Consider the following 7,913-nt stretch of genomic DNA (forward strand, 5'->3'; position numbering starts at 1 on the left):
CTGACAGTGTGAGATAGAGACAGTGAAGACTGGACTGACAGTGTGAGACAGAGACAGCGAGTACTGGACTGATTGTGTGAGACAGCGAGCACTGGACTGACAGTGTGAGACAGCGAACACTGGACTGACAGTGTGAGACAGCGAGTACTGGACTGATTGTGTGAGACAGTGGGCACTGGATTGACAGTGGGAGATAGCGACAGTGAGCACCAGACTGACAGTGTGAGACAGAGACAGCGAGCAATGGACTGACAGAGTGAGACAGAGAGAGTGAGCACTGGATTGACAGAGTGAGACAGCGAGCACTGGACTGACAGTGTGAGAGAGTGAGCACTGGACTGACATTGTGAGACAGTGAGCACTGGACTGACAGTGTGAGACAGTGAGCACTGGACTGGCAGTGAGACAGTGAGCACTGGACTGACAGTGTGAGACAGAGACAGTGAGCACTGGACTGACAGTGTGAGACAGTGAGCAGTGGACTGACAGTGAGAGGCAGTGAGCACTGGACTGACAGTGTGAGACAGTGAGCACTGGACTGACAGTGAGACAGTGAGCACTGGACTGGCAGTGAGACAGTGAGCACTGGACTGACAGTGTGAGACAGAGACAGTGAGCACTGGACTGACAGTGTGAGACAGTGAGCAGTGGACTGACAGTGAGAGGCAGTGAGCACTGGACTGACAGTGTGAGACAGTGAGCACTGGACTGACAGTGAGACAGTGAGCACTGGACTGACAGTGAGAGACAGCGAGCACTGGACTGACAGTGTGAGACAGTGAGCACTGGACTGACAGTGTGAGATAAAGACAGTGAGCACTGGACTGACAGAGTGAGACAGAGAGACCGAGCGCTGGACTGACAGTGTGAGACAGAGACAGTGAGCACTGGACTGACAGTGTGAGACAGCGAGCACTGGACTGACAGTGTGAGACAGCGAGCACTGGACTGACAGTGTGAGACAGTGAGCACTGGACTGACAGTGTGAGACAGCGAGCACTGGACTGACAGTGTGAGACAGTGAGCACTGGACTGACAGTGTGAGACAGAGACAGTGAGCACGGGACTGACAGTGTGAGACAGAGACAGTGAGCACTGGACTAACAGTGTGAGACACAGAGCACTGGACTGACAGTGTGAGACAGAGACAGTGAGCACGGGACTGACAGTGTGAGACAGAGACAGCGAGCACTGGACTAACACTGTGAGACACAGAGCACTGGACTGAAAGTGTGAGACAGTGAGCACTGGACTGACAGTGTGAGACAGCGAGCACTGGACTAACAGTGTGAGACAGCGAGCACTGGACTGACAGTGTGAGACAGAGACAGCGAGCACTGGACTGACAGTGTGAGACAGCGAGCACTGGACTGACAGTGTGAGACAGCGAGCACTGGACTGACAGTGTGAGACAGTGAGCACTGGACTGACAGTGTGAGACAGCGAGCACTGGACTAACAGTGTGAGACAGCGAGCACTGGACTGACAGTGTGAGACAGCGAGCACTGGACTAACAGTGTGAGACAGCGAGCACTGGACTGACAGTGTGAGATAGAGACACCGAGCACTGGACTGACAGTGTGAGATAGAGACAGTGAAGACTGGACTGACAGTGTGAGACAGAGACAGCGAGTACTGGACTGACAGTGAGAGACAGCGAGCACTGGACTGACAGTGTGAGATAGAGACACCGAGCACTGGACTGACAGTGTGAGATAGAGACAGTGAAGACTGGACTGACAGTGTGAGACTGAGACAGCGAGTACTGGACTGACAGTGAGAGACAGCGAGCACTGGACTGATTGTGTGAGACAGCGAGCACTGGACTGACAGTGTGAGACAGCGAGTACTGGACTGACAGTGTGAGACAGTGAGCACTGGACTGACAGTGTGAGATAGAGACACCGAGCACTGGACTGACAGTGTGAGATAGAGACAGTGAAGACTGGACTGACAGTGTGAGACAGAGACAGCGAGTACTGGACTGATTGTGTGAGACAGCGAACACTGGACTGATTGTGTGAGACAGCGAACACTGGACTGACAGTGTGAGACAGCGAGTACTGGACTGACAGTGTGAGACAGTGAGCACTGGACTGACAGTGTGAGATAGAGACACCGAGCACTGGACTGACAGTGTGAGATAGAGACAGTGAAGACTGGACTGACAGTGTGAGACAGAGACAGCGAGTACTGGACTGATTGTGTGAGACAGCGAGCACTGGACTGACAGTGTGAGACAGCGAACACTGAACTGACAGTGTGAGACAGCGAGTACTGGACTGATTGTGTGAGACAGTGGGCACTGGATTGACAGTGGGAGATAGCGACAGTGAGCACCAGACTGACAGTGTGAGACAGAGACAGCGAGCAATGGACTGACAGAGTGAGACAGAGAGAGTGAGCACTGGATTGACAGAGTGAGACAGCGAGCACTGGACTGACAGTGTGAGAGAGTGAGCACTGGACTGACATTGTGAGACAGTGAGCACTGGACTGACAGTGTGAGACAGTGAGCACTGGACTGGCAGTGAGACAGTGAGCACTGGACTGACAGTGTGAGACAGAGACAGTGAGCACTGGACTGACAGTGTGAGACAGTGAGCAGTGGACTGACAGTGAGAGGCAGTGAGCACTGGACTGACAGTGTGAGACAGTGAGCACTGGACTGACAGTGAGACAGTGAGCACTGGACTGACAGTGAGAGACAGCGAGCACTGGACTGACAGTGTGAGACAGTGAGCACTGGACTGACAGTGTGAGATAAAGACAGTGAGCACTGGACTGACAGAGTGAGACAGAGAGACCGAGCGCTGGACTGACAGTGTGAGACAGAGACAGTGAGCACTGGACTGACAGTGTGAGACAGCGAGCACTGGACTGACAGTGTGAGACAGCGAGCACTGGACTGACAGTGTGAGACAGTGAGCACTGGACTGACAGTGTGAGACAGCGAGCACTGGACTGACAGTGTGAGACAGTGAGCACTGGACTGACAGTGTGAGACAGAGACAGTGAGCACGGGACTGACAGTGTGAGACAGAGACAGTGAGCACTGGACTAACAGTGTGAGACACAGAGCACTGGACTGACAGTGTGAGACAGAGACAGTGAGCACGGGACTGACAGTGTGAGACAGAGACAGCGAGCACTGGACTAACAGTGTGAGACACAGAGCACTGGACTGACAGTGTGAGACAGTGAGCACTGGACTGACAGTGTGAGACAGCGAGCACTGGACTAACAGTGTGAGACAGCGAGCACTGGACTGACAGTGTGAGACAGAGACAGCGAGCACTGGACTGACAGTGTGAGACAGCGAGCACTGGACTGACAGTGTGAGACAGCGAGCACTGGACTGACAGTGTGAGACAGTGAGCACTGGACTGACAGTGTGAGACAGCGAGCACTGGACTAACAGTGTGAGACAGCGAGCACTGGACTGACAGTGTGAGACAGCGAGCACTGGACTAACAGTGTGAGACAGCGAGCACTGGACTGACAGTGTGAGATAGAGACACCGAGCACTGGACTGACAGTGTGAGATAGAGACAGTGAAGACTGGACTGACAGTGTGAGACAGAGACAGCGAGTACTGGACTGATTGTGTGAGACAGCGAACACTGGACTGATTGTGTGAGACAGCGAACACTGGACTGACAGTGTGAGACAGCGAGTACTGGACTGACAGTGTGAGACAGTGAGCACTGGACTGACAGTGTGAGATAGAGACACCGAGCACTGGACTGACAGTGTGAGATAGAGACAGTGAAGACTGGACTGACAGTGTGAGACAGAGACAGCGAGTACTGGACTGATTGTGTGAGACAGCGAGCACTGGACTGACAGTGTGAGACAGCGAACACTGGACTGACAGTGTGAGACAGCGAGTACTGGACTGATTGTGTGAGACAGTGGGCACTGGATTGACAGTGGGAGATAGCGACAGTGAGCACCAGACTGACAGTGTGAGACAGAGACAGCGAGCAATGGACTGACAGAGTGAGACAGAGAGAGTGAGCACTGGATTGACAGAGTGAGACAGCGAGCACTGGACTGACAGTGTGAGAGAGTGAGCACTGGACTGACATTGTGAGACAGTGAGCACTGGACTGACAGTGTGAGACAGTGAGCACTGGACTGGCAGTGAGACAGTGAGCACTGGACTGACAGTGTGAGACAGAGACAGTGAGCACTGGACTGACAGTGTGAGACAGTGAGCAGTGGACTGACAGTGAGAGGCAGTGAGCACTGGACTGACAGTGTGAGACAGTGAGCACTGGACTGACAGTGAGACAGTGAGCACTGGACTGACAGTGAGAGACAGCGAGCACTGGACTGACAGTGTGAGACAGTGAGCACTGGACTGACAGTGTGAGATAAAGACAGTGAGCACTGGACTGACAGAGTGAGACAGAGAGACCGAGCGCTGGACTGACAGTGTGAGACAGAGACAGTGAGCACTGGACTGACAGTGTGAGACAGCGAGCACTGGACTGACAGTGTGAGACAGCGAGCACTGGACTGACAGTGTGAGACAGTGAGCACTGGACTGACAGTGTGAGACAGCGAGCACTGGACTGACAGTGTGAGACAGTGAGCACTGGACTGACAGTGTGAGACAGAGACAGTGAGCACGGGACTGACAGTGTGAGACAGAGACAGTGAGCACTGGACTGACAGTGAGAGAGAGTGAGCATTGGACTGACAGTGTGAGACAGCGAGCACTGGACTGACAGTGTGAGACAGTGAGCACTGGACTGACAGTGTGAGACAGCGAGCACTGGACTGACAGTGAGAGACAGCGAGCACTGGACTGACAGTGTGAGACAGCGAGCACTGGACTGACAGTGTGAGACAGCGAGCACTGGACTGACAGTGTGAGACAGCGAGCACTGGACTGACAGTGTGAGACAGCGAGCACTGGACTGACAGTGTGAGACAGCGAGCACTGGATTGACAGTGTGAGACAGTGAGCACTGGACTGACAGTGTGAGACAGCGCGCACTGGACTGACAGTGTGAGACAGCGAGCACTGGACTGACAGTGTGAGACAGCGAGCACTGGACTGACAGTGTGAGACAGCGAGCACTGGACTGACAGTGTGAGACAGAGACAGTGAGCACTGGACTGACAGTGTGAGACAGAGACGGTGAGCACTGGGTTGACATTGTGAGTTGGAGACAGTGTGTATTGGGATTGACAGTGTGGGATTGAGACAGCAAGCACTGGACTGAAAGTGTGAGACAGTGAGCACTGGGTCTGACGGTGTGAGATAGAGACAGTGAGCACTGGCTCTGACAGTGTAAGACAGCAAGCACTAGGACTGACTGTGTGAGACAGTGAGCACAGCGTCTGACAGTGTGAGATAGAGGCAGCATGCACTGGATCGACAGAGACAGTGAGCACTGGACTGATAGTGTGAGACAGAGACAGCGAACACTAGGACTGACAGTGTGAGACAGCGAGCACTGGACTGACAGTGTGAGATGGAGACACTGAGCACTAGAATGACAGTGTGAGACATATCCAGCGAGCACTGGACTGACAGTGAGAGACAGAGACCGCGAGTACTCGACTGACAGTGTGAGACAGAGAATGCGAGCACTGGACTGACAGTTTGAGACAGAGACAGCGAGCACTGGACTGACAGTGTGAGACAGGGACAGTGAGCACTGGACTGACAGTTTGAGACAGAGACGGCGAGCACGGGACTGACAGTGTGAGACAGGGACAGTGAGCACTGGACTGACAATGTCAGACAGAGACAGTGAGCACCAGACTGACAGTGTGAGATAGAGATGCTGAGCACTGGACTGACAGTGTGAGACAGAAACAGTGTGTAGTGGGATTGACAGTATGGGATTGAGATAGCAAGAACTGGACTGACAGTGTGAGACACTGGGCACTGGACAGACGGTGTGAAACAGTGAGTACTGGAGTGACAATATGAGAACGTGAGCAATGGAGTGACAGTGTGAGACAGAGACAGCGAACACTGAACTGACAGTGTGAGACAGAGACAGCGAGCACTGAACTGACAGTGTGAGACAGACAGCAAGCACTGGACCGACAGTGTGAGACAGAGACAGCGAGCACTGAACTGACAGTGTGAGACAGACAGCGAGCACTGGACCGACAGTGTGAGACAGAGACAGCGAGCACTGAACTGACAGTGTGAGACAGACAGCGAGCACTGGACAGACAGTGTGCGACAGAGACAGCAAGCACTGGACTGACAGTGTGAGACAGGGACAGTGAGCACTGGACTGACAGTGTGAGACAGAGACAGTGAGCACTGGACTGACAGTGTGAGACAGAGACAGTGAGCACTGGACTGACAGTGTGAGACAGCGAGCACTGGGACTGACTGTGTGAGACAGTGAGCACAGCGTCTGACAGTGTGAGACAGCGAGCACTGGGTCCGACAGTATGAGACGGCGAGCTAGAGACTGTGTGAGACAGAGATAGTGAGCACTGGGTCTGACAGTGAGAGACAGAGGCAGCATGCACTGGATCGAAAGAGACAGTGAGCACTGGACTGACAGTGTGAGACAGAGACAGCGAACACTGGACTGACAGTGTGAGACAGCGAGCACTGGACTGACAGTGTGAGATGGAGACACTGAGCACTGGAATGACAGTGTGAGACAGACAGCGAGCACTCGACTGACAGTGTGAGACAGAGACCGCGAGCACTGGACTGACAGTGTGAGATAGAGACAGTGAGCACTGGACTGACAGTGTGAGACAGAGACAGTGAGCACTGGGACTGACAGTGTGAGACAGAGACAGTGAGCACTGGACTGACAGTGTGAGACTGTCAGCACTGGATCTGACAGTATGAGACAGAGAGCACTGGGCTGACAGTGTGAGACAGAGACGGTGAGGACTGGATTGACATTGTGAGATAGAGACAGTGAGCACTGGGTCTGACAGTGTGAGATAGAGACAGTGAGCACTGGACTGGCAGTGTGAGACAGTCAGCCCTGGGCCTGAAAGTGTGAGACAGTGAGCTCTGGCTCTGACAGTGTAAGACAGCGAGCATTGGGACTGACTGTGTGAGACAGTGAGCACAGCATCTGACAGTGTGAGACAGCGAGCACTGGGTCCGACAGTATGAGACAGTGAGCTAGAGACTGTGTGAGACAGAGAAAGTGAGCACTGGGTCTGACAGTGTGAGATAGAGGCAGCACGCACTGGATCGACAGAGACAGTGAGCACTGGACTGACAGTGTGAGACAGAGACAGTGAGCACTGGACTGACAGTGTGAGACAGAGACAGCGAGCACTGGACTGACAGTGTGAGACAGAGACACAGAGCACTAAACTGACTGTGTGAGACAGTGAGCACTGGGTCTGACAGTGTGAGATAGAGACAGTGAGCACTGGACTGACAGTGTGAGACAGCGAGCACTGGATTGACAGTGTGAGATAGAGACAGTGAGCACTGGGTCTGACAGTGTGAGATAGAGACAGTGAGCACTGGACAGGCAGTGTGAGACAGCGAGCACTGGACTGGCAGTGAGAGACAGTGTGCACTGGACTAGCAGTGAGAGACAGTGGGCACTGGGTCTGACGGTGTGAGACAGTGAGCACAGCGTCTGACAGTGTGAGACAGCGAGCACTGGGTCCGACAGTATGAGTCAGCGAGCTAGAGACTGTGTGAGACAGAGATAGTGAGCACTGGGTCTGACAGTGTGAGATAGAGACAGCACACACTGGATCAACACAGACAGTGAGCACTGGACTGACAGTGGGAGACAGTGACAGTGAGCACTGGACTGACAGTGTGAGACAGCGAGCACTGGACTGACAGTGGGAGCCAGTGACAGTGAGCACTGGACTGGCAGTGTGAGACAGAGACAGTGAGCACTGGGACTGACAGTGTGAGACAGAGACAGTGAGCACTG

The sequence above is a fragment of the Somniosus microcephalus genome, unplaced genomic scaffold (assembly GCF_052327205.1).
Source record: "Somniosus microcephalus isolate GS21.2 unplaced genomic scaffold, FLI_Smic_1.0 unresolved_chr1, whole genome shotgun sequence".
NCBI lineage: Eukaryota > Metazoa > Chordata > Chondrichthyes > Squaliformes > Somniosidae > Somniosus > Somniosus microcephalus.